The sequence below is a fragment of the Staurois parvus genome, unplaced genomic scaffold (genome assembly GCF_062004578.1).
Source record: "Staurois parvus isolate SC_StPar_1 unplaced genomic scaffold, SC_StPar_1.0 ptg001397l, whole genome shotgun sequence".
NCBI lineage: Eukaryota > Metazoa > Chordata > Amphibia > Anura > Ranidae > Staurois > Staurois parvus.
In genome coordinates, this window is record NW_028319193.1 from 444,419 (window position 1) to 457,902 (window position 13,484).

Consider the following 13,484-nt stretch of genomic DNA (forward strand, 5'->3'; position numbering starts at 1 on the left):
CTCATGGGAATCTACTTGTCCTGATTAAAAAAATTTATTTTATTTTTTTTTTAACCAAAACTGTATTTAAATCTGAGTTGATTTTAGGAAGGTCTGGGGCTTTTAAAAAACAAAAGGGGCTTTATGGCAACTTAAAAGTGTAATATTTTTTATCATTGTGCTATTTCTCTCCTCATCTCCTTGCCTGTCTCCAGCACCGCACACGGGGACTAGCAGGGAGGAGACAGACCTTGCAGTGTTTTGTCAGGAAAGGGGAGTGTTGGGCTTAGTTAGCCTTTATCCCTTTCACAGCCAGAGCTGTTTTTCCATTTTTTGCACACGTTTAAAAAAATCATTTTCGGCATGAAGATTACACAAAACCCACAAACATCATGTAGTGGAACCGACCCAGACTGCACTTGAATACTTCTGTTAAACTACCGCTTCCCCGTCCAAACACTGACAACAGACACCACAGCCGACCATACAAGACTAGACAACACCGGTCTTGCCGCAAATCAAGAGCTAGACTAACAAATTGCTCTTTTCATTTATCCCTATAATACCCTTTCTCAGATAAATCTATGTAAATAAAATCAAATATACAAACACAGACGTGTAATAACACTCAAATTGGATGAAAATATATATAAAAAAAATTACAATAAATAAAGCTATAGTGTCCAAAAATGTCTTTCAACCAAGTCAGATCACTTTTTCTCCTCTTTCATAACTTCTTCTTGTGATATTATATATGGAATTTCAAATACAAGGATCCAATGTAGAAAACCTCAAAAAAATATAAACCGCAAATAGTGTATTATCTTAATTACATATAATTGTGCGCTATGTGTCATGCACACTCTATAAAAGGTGTTCAAACCGTGAGAAAAAAAATAATTGTTTTATCTATATATATATATATACTCTAAATGTGCACCAACAAGATAACTCAAAATACGTGTAGAGTATATCTCATTAATTGTGACAGTGAACTCAACACACTGCAACCACTACTATTATACCATAAAACAAATGTGAATCCAAACAATTGGTGTAAAAATGACCACTCCAACCTAATGCAACAAATGAACAATTACCCTATAGAGGTAATAATCCGCTTTACAAAGTGGTGGATGGCTGCACCTCCAAATTTCTCAAACTTCCTTTAAGCATATATCCACTTTCTTTAGGCATATCTCCACATCCCTCATAAGGTAAAATAGGCAGTTAGAGGCTTTTTTAATATTAACCACATGTTCTTTCAGTCTAATATTCAGATGCCTTTTAGTTCTCCCAACATATTGGTACCGACATGGGCACTCTCCTCTGCTGCCACTTCCACATTAGTGGAATGTTTGCCCATGTTTGCTTCCAAGCCAGACAGACAATAGAACAATGGGATGCAACCACATAACACCAAACAATCCCCACCAAACAAAATTTCAGTACAAAATACACTTAATTTTAGGGCACAAAACAGCAATAAATTACCCATTTTTTAGTTAAATATAAAAGATGAGGTTGCACATCTGCTTGTGAAATGGCAACAAACTTTAGCACCCTATATTTTCTATAGGTGAGGCTTTTAAACCCCCTTATATGTCACCAGTTTAGTGTTACAGAGGAAGTCTGGCGTGTGCTGCAATATGTTACGTGTGTTTCGCAATCGGTGTTTTCGTGCGTTGGTGTCCCGGTGTGTGCTTTTACGTTTGTACGTGCGTACATATGGGTTGGGGGGCCTCCAATTTTTTTGAGGGTTATTATGTGCTTGGGTGTAACTTTAATTTTTTACAATTAAAAAACATTGTTTTTACTTTTATTTTCTTCACATCGGGGACAAAAAGTCCCCGATGTGATGATTTTTGGTGACAAGTTCTCTTTATTGAGACAACCAGGGTCTAAGATACCCTGCATGTCTCCCCTGTACTCAAGTGGATGTAATGCAGTGCTTACAATCAAGGGCAGACTGACAACTCATAGGGACCGCGTACAATAGGGGATCATGGGGCCCCTGTGTCCTCGCCCACATTCACAAAAAAGCCTACGAAAGCTACCAGGGGCATCTCATGGGGCCCCCTAATGACCACGGGCCCTCAGGCAGTGCCCGAGTGGTCAGTCCACCCCTGCTTACAATTTGTCAACGGGCACCTAGAAGTGAGGTCATCACGGCACTTCTAGGTCAGGAGAAAAACAGGAGGGGAGTGGACATGCCCGCTCTTCTCCATCCCCTCTACACGCTGACACCCACTGAACTGGTCCCGGGCCTGCAAATGGGCAAGCGGAGCCCGGGAGACATAGCAGGCAGGACGGAGGCACACGGGGGGGGGGGGGGGGCAGAGGCTGTTGCTTTAGTGTGCTGTGTGGAAGCAATTGGCGGCAGCAGTGCCACCCGACTGCTTCCACCTGACAGGTGAGCCCTGCTGCTTGCCCGGCGTTTTAAAGGTTTAAAAAAGCTACCTGCCCGGCGCCCAGAACAACATGTCCCAGGCGTCATTCGATACAAATTGAACATCCCTGCTATAGTCCTACTTTTAAAAGATGGTAATTCCCCATTTTGAACAGATGGTGGCATTATTGTGCAGACATTATGTAGTGTGATAGAAAATCATGGACACATCTGGATGCCTTTATAGGCCGATATTTATTGTTTTATCTATTACAGGTAATTCTATAGCACCAATTTATGCTGCACTTTACATGTAGATTACATTCACATCAATCCCTGCCCTCAAGGAGCTTACAATGTGATGTAAAAGGCTTAACGTGAACCTTCACCTATTACAAGCACATTTCTTCTTCTGGTTCCTCCCTTTTACAGAACTGGAAAGTGTTTAAATTTTGTTATTTATTCTGTATCCACTTCTGGATTTCCCACCTAGGTGAGAATGACATTGGGACACCCCACTGCTTCCTTGGATTGCCATGTCACATCTCAGGTGGAGGTGTTGTACACAGGGGCACATGCACACCGTGAGAGCTACACCTGCGCAGACATGATGGTACTGTCTGCCAGGTATTTGAGACCTGCAGTATTTCTACCCACTTATTGCAGATTCCCGTGCATGAGCACATATACTGTGGATCCCTGCAGGGTCCCAAGGCTGCAAAGGTAGGATTTAGGTGGCTGGTCAGGGGTTGTAAAAATGTAGGTCAACCCCAAGTTTTTACTGCCCCTTTGTGGCCCGCATGAAATAGCCCTTAGGGCTCTTTCACACAGGTGGCCTGGGGGCAGTAAAAACAGGTTTTATCACCCTTACCAAATTCTAACAATACAGTCGGACAGGTTTGTGCACATGCTGTGACCACAATGCTTTGCAACCACAGCTTTTTTTTTTTTTTACTTGGGCTGCAGCGTTTGACACATTGCACCACCTGTCAAACTCACCCATTGAGTTCATGCTTGCAATTGTGGAGTGGTTGTCTGGTATTTACAGGGTTAAAGCAGGCAGTGAGGAGGTGATGTAATTGCTCTGTACTGCCCTTCAAATGCCCTCTGAAAATCGATTTTCATGCTCATCATTTTTCAGAGAGCAGTGACTGTGTGAAGGATCCCATCGTGTGTTGGGCAGGGATTAAACCCCCTGTTGGTGTTTTTATGTGTTTCTGTGTCCCCCTTGCAAATTTACCTTCACTTCCTGTCTGGTGAAACTGCTGCCACCATAACAGTGAGTATTGACAGCAGCAAAAACATGACAGGGGAGCTCTCTCTCTCCGACTCTCAAAGCGGAAGAGGAGTTAAAATGGTTCTAAAGGTTAAAGTTTTTTATTCTGTAAAATAACAAATATGCAAATAAGTAAGGCTTCAGGAGGGGATTGAAATGGTCGGCAGGTATGGCTATTTAACAAAAACATAATTTCAAACCATCCTAGGGTTTTTTAAAATACCGAGATCCTTTGACTGTATGGTGTATTTTATTGAAAAAGGTGAATGAGCCCTTTAAAATTTTGAATCTTGCATTGATCTACTGCCTCACAGAAACAAGAGAGAAAGGGTTAACAGATGGCTATATGTTGCTGCAGGTTAATCTTCACAGTGCGACATATAGGAACACATAGAAGGTGTGGCAGTAACGATTGACAGGTACAGTATATATAGTGTTTCTGTATCTGTGTCCATGCTTGACTATACAGACAATAATCCATATCAATACCCATGATTTCGGAATGGATGTCCAGCAAGCTCAGACAGGTGTGATGAAGTGTCTACAAATTTTCGGCCATATAGCGCATATAGAGGCATAGTACATACCCTCCCTGTTCCTCTAGGTTCAGAAGGTTTGCTTAAAGAAAAATGTACACTTCTTCCAAAAATACAAATTGGTACATTATTAATAATAGTTCAAAGCATTGGTACATTAATAATGTGTGAGTGTCACGGAGTGCCAGTGCCTCTCCCATCCCCCAGCCATATCCCTCCACCCCTCTCTTCCCCCTTGCACATTCAGATGTCCATGTAGCTTCCCTGAACAGTGCTGGGCCGGCCGTTGCCGAGGCAACCTAGCAGCGTCCCACATGGTTTTAAAAAGACTGGCACAGGAAGCAGCCCTTCTCTCTTTGTTCCTGTGCACACTGCCGGAATCATCTTGCTCCCTCCGCTGAATGTCTCAGGGTGGGAGTCTCCGCAGCTCTGCATGAGCCTCTCTTCCAAGGTCAGACCCCGCGACCATGCTACCCCCGCTGCTGTTCCTGGCCGCTGTGAGGGCCCCTGCCTGCTGGTCACTGGGCCCTGGAGAAGCCGGCCGCTGTGAGGGCCCCTGCCTTCTGATCGCTGGGCCCCTGGAGGAGCTGGCCGCCATGAGGGCCCCTGCTGCTGATCGCTAGGCCCCTAGAGGAGTCGGCTGCTGTGAGGGTCCCTGGAAGCTGCCTGCTGCCGAGTGTCTACAAGTCGCCCACCTCCCTGGAAGCCGCCTGCTGCCGAGCGTCTGCAAGTCGCCTACCGCGAGTGTCCCTAGAATCCAGGAACTGCCAGTGGTGTGCGCACAGACTACCCGTGTCCTGAACTGTCCCTGCTGTGCGTACTGACCTCCCCCGTGTTCTGAACTGTCTCTGCTGTGCGCACCGGCCTCCCCCATGTCCTGAACTGTCCCTGTTGTGCGCACAGACTACCCATGTCCTGAACTGTCCCTGTTGTGCGCACAGACTACCCGTGTCCTAAACTGTCCCTGCTGTGCGCACCGACCACCCGTGTTTTGAACTGTCCCAGCTGTGCGCGCCGACCTCCCCCGTGTTTTGAACTGTCCCGTTGTGCACACAGACTACCTGTGTTTTGAACTGTCCCTGCTGTGTGCACCAACCACCCATGTTTTGAGCTGTCCCTGCTGTGTGCACAGACCACCCATGTTCTGAACTGTCCCTAGTGTGCACACCGACCCCCCCCCCTCCCCGTGACCCCGATATCCCTAGAAAGCTGGGTGGGAGCTGTGCTAGGCCAGACTCCACAGCTGGAGTCCTGTTGAGTCCCCGAGACCCCTGCCCAGGGGTAGGTTGCCCGCCTGTTGTCCAAGTCTCCAATCCGCTGTCCAGTCATGGAGGGAGCTCAGCTGAGGCGTCCAAAGGGGGGAAGACCGCACAAGCCACCCTGCCGGAGAAGACCCCCCGTGCCTGGAATCGTCCCTGGTTTGCGCACACATCACCCTCCGTGCCATTTCCCCATTGAGTGTCTGTCATTTTGTTTCAATAAAGCTTTGTGTGTTCCCCATCTTCTCCGTGTGCTCTGTCCTGCCTATGCTTCCGTTACAGTGAATAATGAGTAGAGCAAAAAAATAAAAACAGTTGTAATACAGGTAAAAGTACAGTATCTTCCAGAAGTGAGTACACCCCTCACATTTTTGTAAATATTTTATTCTATCTTTTCATGTGACAACACTGAAGAAATGGCACTTTGCTACAATGTAAAGTAGTGAGTGTACAGCTTGTATAACAGTGTAAATTTCCTGTCCCCTCAAAATAACTCAACACACAGCCATTAAGTGAAAATGTCCAAATTGGGCCCAATTAGCCATTTTCCCTCCCTGGTGTCATGTGACTCGTTAGTATTACAAGGTCTCAGGTTTGAATGGAGAGCGGGTGTGTTAAATTTGGTGTTATCGCTCTCACTCTCTCATACTGGTCACTGGAAGTTCAACATGGCACCTCATGGCAAAACTCTGGGGATCTGAAAAAAAGAATTGTTGCTCTGCCTAAAGATGGCCTAGGCTATAAGAAGATTGCCAAGACCCTGAAACTGAGCTGCAGAATGGTGGCCAAGACCATACAGCAGTTTAACAGGACAAGTTCCACTCAGAACAGGCCACACCATGGTCGACCAAAGAAGTTGAGTGCACATGCTCTGCGTCCTATCCAGAGGTTGTCTTTGAGAAATAGACTTATGAGTGCTGCCAGCATTGCTGCAGAGGTTGAAGGGGTGGGGGGTCAGCCTGTCAGTGCTCAGAGCATACAGCGCACACTGCATCAAATTGGTCTGCATAGCTGTCGTCCCAGAAGGAAGCCTCTTCTAAAGATGATATACAAAAAAGCCCACAAACAGTTTGCTGAAGACAAGCAGACTAAGAACATGGATTACTGGGACCATGTCCTGTGGTCTGATGAAACCAAGATAAACTTATTTGGTTCAGATGGTGTCAAGCATGTGTGGCGCCAACCAGGTGAGGAGTAGAAAGACAAATGTGTCTTCCTACAGTCAAGCATGGTGGTGGGAGTGTCATGGTCTGGGGCTGCATAAGTGCTGCTGGCACTGGGGAGCTACAGTTCATTGAGGGAACCATGAATGCCAACATGTACTGTGACATACTGAAGCAGAGCATGATCCCCTCCCTTCAGAGACTGGGCCACGGTATTATTCCAACATAACGACCTCAAACACACCTCTAAGACTACCACTGCCTTGCTAAAGAAGCTGAGGGTAAAGGTTATGGATTGGCCAAGCATGTCTCTACACCTAAACCCTATTGAGCATCTGTGGGGCATCCTCAAATGGAAGGTGGAGGAGCGCAAGGTTTCTAACATCCACCAGCTCCGTGATTTTGTCATGGAGGAGTGGAAGAGGACTCCAGTGGCAACCTGTGAAGCTCTGGTGAACTCCATGCCCAAGAGGGTTAAAGCAGTTGTAACATACTAGGAGCGCAGAGAGAGAGCACACGGAGACAGATTGCATGGAACCTGACGTGCTGGCGTTTATTGGGGAGTTTTTCGTGGTACAGACAATAGAACAGCTAGTGCACAGATCCACACAAGGCACAGCGACACAGTAAAGTTCTCAGGGTGTCAGTATGGGACAACAGGGTGTGATAGTCCACCAGGTTCAACAGGACAGAGTGGCGGGGGGACCGTGAGAGTTGGAGTCCATGGGGCAGAATTGGGCTAAATCTTTTGGGCAGCACAGGGTTGGTCCACTTACTGGATGCAGGGACCAGAACATGGAGGATTACAGCCCACACAGGCAGTGCAAGGTTACAGTCTGCACAGGCAGTAAAGGGTTAATCCGTACAGACAGCTCACAGGCAGCAGAGGATTAATCCGCACAGACCGTTCACAGGCAACAAGGGGTTAATCCGCACAGTCAGCAGAAAGTTAACCCCACCCAGGGGAGGGATCCGGCAGCACGACTGGCAAGCAGTGGAGGAGGTTAGTGAGAGGAGGGGGATCAGTGAGGAGGTCTGGCCCGCAGCTCAGACCTCGCTCACACTAGCAGGGACAGCATCAAGGGATTCCTTCTCCGGGGCCCCACTCTGCATTATATACAGAGCCGGGTGCATTCCCGTTGCCGTGGTAGCCTGAGACTTAGCATCGGGTTACCATGGCAACGGGTCCCACCCCCTCAATGCCGGCCCCACACAGGGAGCGCGGCCTTTGAGCGTGGGAGGACGGGATCGCTCCGTGCCCATGGGGAAAGGAAGGAGGGGGACAGGAGGGGAGCCTGCATGTGGATTCCCACAGCAGGGGGCCTGACTTTCAGCCAGAGGAGCAGGATGCTCCCTCGGCAAGGGGCCAGATTGCTGGCAACAGAAAAATGAGGGGCTGCGGGGGGGGGGGGGGGGGTAGCAGGCAGCAAACCGGGGAATGGGGGGGGGGGGACCAGCTCTGTGACAGCAGTTCTGGAAAATAACGGTGGCCACACAAAATACTGACACTTTGGGCCCAATTTGGACCTTGTCACTTAGGGGTGTACTCACTTTTGTTGCCAGTGGTTTAAACATTAATGGCTGTGTGTTGAGTTATTTTGAGGGGACAGCAAATTTACACTCTTGTACAAGGTGTACACTCACTACTTTACATTGTAACAAAGTATTATTCTTCAGCGTTGTCAAATGAAAAGATATAATAAAATATTTACAAAAATGGGAGGGGTGGACTCAAATAATAATAAATCAAATAATAATCAAGAAATAAATATAATTTAAGTGCATATATACATAATTTAAAAAATCATAAGCTTGCTGCCTATGAGTAGAGCAAAAAAATCAGTTGTATGGGAGTGGGTAGTATGTACAGGGAGAAGAGAGCAGAGTGTATGGCGGTGGGTAGTATGTGCAGGGAGAGGAGTGCAGAGTGTATGGCGGTGGGAAGTATGTGCAGGGAGAGGAGTGCAGAGTGTATGGCGGTGGGTAGTATGTGCAGGGAGAGGAGTGCAGAGTGTATGGCGGTGGGTAGTATGTGCAGGAGAGGAGTGCAGAGTGTATGGCGGTGGGTAGTATGTGCAGGAGAGGAGTGCAGAGTGTATGGCGGTGGGTAGTATGTGCAGGAGAGGAGTGCAGAGTGTATGGCGGTGGGTAGTATGTGCAGGAGAGGAGTGCAGAGTGTATGGCGGTGGGTAGTATGTGCAGGAGAGGAGTGCAGAGTGTATGGCGGTGGGTAATATGTGCAGGAGAGGAGTGCAGAGTGTATGGCGGTGGGTAGTATGTGCAGCAGAGGAGTGCAGAGTGTATGGCGGTGGGTAGTATGTGCAGCAGAGGAGTGCAGAGTGTATGGCGGTGGGTAGTTTGTGCAGGAGAGGAGTGCAGAGTGTATGGCGGTGGGTAATATGTGCAGGAGAGGAGTGCAGAGTGTATGGCGGTGGGTAGTATGTGCAGCAGAGGAGTGCAGAGTGTATGGCGGTGGGTAGTATGTGCAGCAGAGGAGTGCAGAGTGTATGGCGGTGGGTAGTTTGTGCAGGAGAGGAGTGCAGAGTGTATGGCGCTGGGTAGTATGTGCAGGAGAGGAGTTCAGAGTGTATGGCGGTGGGTAGTTTGTGCAGGAGAGGAGTGCAGAGTGTATGGTGGTGGGTAGTATGTGCAGGAGCAGATTGAAGAGTGTACGGCAGTGGGTAACACATGCAGGAGAGGACTGCAGAGTGTAGGCAATAGGGTGTCAGTAGTTTTTTTACATTGTTTTATTTTCTAATATTGTTTTTTCACAATGCTGTTTTGGAGGGGGGGGACAGTGGAACATGTCAGTAGGGCAGTGGCAGCAGATTTTAGTTTTGTATTTTTTCCATTTTTTTTTATCACAGTGCTTTTTATTAGTAGTTTATTTCTTTTAATAATTTTTCAATTGTAATAAATATTAAAAAAGTACATTTTATAAACAAATAAACATTTTTTAATCGGCCCTGTTGGGGGGCTTTGATGAGATATCAGGGGTCTAAACAGACCGCTGACATCTCCCCTTTATGGATCCAGAGTTCATTTCAAGTGTGCTATTTGCATTTGGAATCTGTTGCTGTCAACTCTCAAGATGAGATCCAAAGAGCTGTCACTATCAGTGAAGCAAGCCATCATTAGGCTGAAAAAACAAAACAAACCCATCAGAGAGATAGCAAAAACATTAGGCGTGGCCAAAACAACTGTTTAGAACATTCTTAAAAAGAAGGAACGCACCGGTGAGCTCAGCAACACCAAAAGACCTGAAAGACCACGGAAAACAACTGTGGTGGATGACTGAAGAATTCTTTCCCTGGTGAAGAAAACACCCTTCACAACAGTTGGTCAGATCAAGAACACTCTCCAGGAGGTAGGTGTATGTGTGTCAAAGTCAACAATCAAGAGAAGACTTCACCAGAGTGACAGATGAGACCAAGATCAACTTGTACCAGAGTGATGGGAAGAGAAGAGTATGGAGAAGGAAAGGAACAGATTCCAAATGCAAATAGCACACTTGAAATGAACTCTGGACCTTTTATCTGCTCATTGTAATTGGGATAATGAGGGAATAACACACACCTGGCCATGGAACAACTGAGAAGCCAATTGTCCCATTACTTTTGGTCCCCTACAAGTGGGAGGCACATATGCAAACTGTTGTAATTCCTACACCGTTCACCTGATTTGGATGTAAATACCCTCAAATTAAAGCTGACAGTCTGCAGTTAAAGCACATCTTGTTCGTTTCATTTCACATCCATTGTGGTGGTGTATAGAGCCAAAAATGTTAGAATTGTGTCAATGTCCCAATATTTATGGACCTGACTGTATGTAACGCTGAAGGAGTATTGTGATAGGTAGGATGAGAGCCAGGAGAGAGCGGAGTCTCTGAGGCCAAGGGAGTGTAGTTTCTTGAGGAGGAGGGGGTGGTCGACTGTGTCGTCACAGAGACCATAAATCTGTATCCTGATCCTTCAGTTCTCAGAAACTGTGTTTTGGGGAGACATGAACTTCAATCCGAAGTAAAACTGTTACAAAGGTCCCCCCACGCACATACCTCCCAAACAATAGGGTCTTTCTTTGAGAGAAAGGCATGAAGGACAGAGATACTCCAGTCCTTTTCACTATGTCTTCAGCTGCATTAAAGATGAATGAACAAGAGACAGAGGCTCCTGTCAATTTATAAACTGAAGCATAGTAAACACAGTTCTGTAGGGGTTAACTGGTAACTCACTGTTCACACTCTTCTCCTCCCACAAGATCCGTGTGTGAAGAGGAAAAGCTGGTAACAGCAAGTTACCACTGTTTGATTACAGTTGTGATTGGACACAGCCAATCACATGGTAAAGAGACAATTTCATTGGCTCTTTCACCGGAAACCAAACTTTGGGCCAGCAGGTTCTGCTCTCTGTCCAAGGGTACACCTCCTTCCCTTTTTTTACAGCAGAGCGTGGGCTATAGAACATCCTCTTTGGAGTGTCTGGAGAGACATCCTTTGACTGGGTTTATTGCAATGCAACTGCCTACTTACAGTCATCACAGGCCAGCCAATCTGCTCCAGGTACATGATGACATTGGGTGGAGCCATGGTGGGTGTGACAGACCCAACCGGGACAGGGGCTTTTGGAGAGAACTGCAGGATAGCCTCTTGCCTACTGACCATGGGCCCTGGCCTCTGAGGGAACCCTATTCTTTGGGAGGTGTGCGCTTGGGGTTACCTTTTTGGAGCAGTTTTACTTCAGATTGAAGCTCATGTCTCCCCAAAACACAGTTTCTGAGAACTGAAGGATCAGGATACAGATTTAGGGTCTCTGTGCCCAAACCAGCACTGACTGTTTAAACCCCCTCAGAGACTCAGAGCAGATGTTAATATAATCAGTGCAAAACACCCTGATTGTCAGAGCCTGGGATCGAACCTGGGCCTTCTGCCGTGAGAGACAATGTTTCTTCTCGCTGAAAACAATTGATAATTACCGCGCTCTAATACTACCGTGCCAATACTATATGCTTAAAAATATCACTAATTAATATATACTGTGAAAATATCAACTTATCAGCTGCATTACCATAATTGATCAAATTATATTACCACAGTGTTTTATCAAAAAATAAATATAAATAAAAAATGTGTGAATAAATCCAATTGTGATAATTTTACTCTCCTTTCAAGCTGCTTATGGTGGTGTGGCTGGAATTAATATATACTGTGAAAATATCAACTTATCAGCTGCATTACCATAATTGATCAAATTATATTACCACAGTGTTTTATCAAAAAATAAATATAAATAAAAAATGTGTGAATAAATCCAATTGTGATAATATACTCTCCTTTCAAGCTGCTTATGGTGGTGTGGCTGGAAACCTACGGCTTATCTTCTGAGCCTATACAGGCATAAGGATTTCTCCCTCCTAGAGCCTCTCCTCACTCCAATGCTCAATGTATCCTCATATATGACCCATAGGAAAAAAAAATGAAAAATATGGTGCCTTATCCAAGGTAAATAAAAACACTCTTTAATGTGCTCCCATAATGCACTCACATTGTTTAAACAGTAAACACGCATGCATTGTGATTTAAGCCGCAGAGTGCGGTAATGATCAGCCTCGTAGGAGTGTTATCACACTCCGTCAGTACTCGCCGTAATGGTGATCTGATACGTGGTGACGTCACTGCCCCTCCCCTCACCACGTATCGGATCACCATTACGGCGAGTACTGACGGAGTGCGATAACACTCCTACGAGGCTGATCATTACCGCACTCTGCGGCTTAAATCACAATGCATGCGTGTTTACTGTTTAAACAATGTGAGTGCATTATGGGAGCACATTAAAGAGTGTTTTTATTTACCTTGGATAAGGCACCATATTTTTCATTTTTTTTTCCTATGGGTCATATATGAGGATACATTGAGCATTGGAGTGAGGAGAGGCTCTAGGAGGGAGAAATCCTTATGCCTGTATAGGCTCAGAAGATAAGCCGTAGGTTTCCAGCCACACCACCATAAGCAGCTTGAAAGGAGAGTATATTATCATCATCTTATCATCTTCTCCCTGCTGAACTTTAAAAAAACTTTTTTGCACATCTTCCTTTTTTGCACATTTTCTTTCATTGAACTTCATATATTTATATATATTTAAAAAAAATGTATTTCAATTAATTTTTATATATATATATATATATAATTATTCTTTGTTTTGCACAATTTGCACATTGGACTTTATGAATTTATTGATTTATTTATTTCTAATGAGATATTTACATTGTAAAATTATCACAAATGGATTTATTCACACATTTTTTATTTATATTTATTTTTTGATAAAACACTGTGGTAGTATAATTTGATCAATTTTGGTAAGGCAGCTGATAAGTTGATATTTTCACAGTATATATTAATTAGTGGTATTTTTAAGCATATAGTATTGGCACGGTAGTATTAGAGCGCGGTAATTATCAATTGCTTTTATGTAGTATACATCTTATGAGGGTGAGCAAAGATTCCAGCGATCTAATACACTGATTCTTGACTCCAGTGGCTCACAAGTCCATTTATATAATAGTTTCTTCTCGCTGAGCCACCTGGAATGCTGGACAGCTCCTTTGACAATTGTTTGGATGATCCTGCCTTGGCCCTGTTTTCTCTTGAACCTTGAACTCCTTGCTCCTCCCATGTCCATACACTTCCTCCTTGCCAGATTATTGTGCCTTACCAGCCAATATCCCGCTTATTGTTCCTGCTGCCGTCTACACCTCCGCTACCGACCTTTGGCTTGTTCCTGACCACGATTTCGTCTCATCCTCATCCACTACCATCTGTGACTGACCCTTGGCTTGTTTGACTCTGCTTCTGCTTATCCCTAATCTGTTTGATCCGCTATC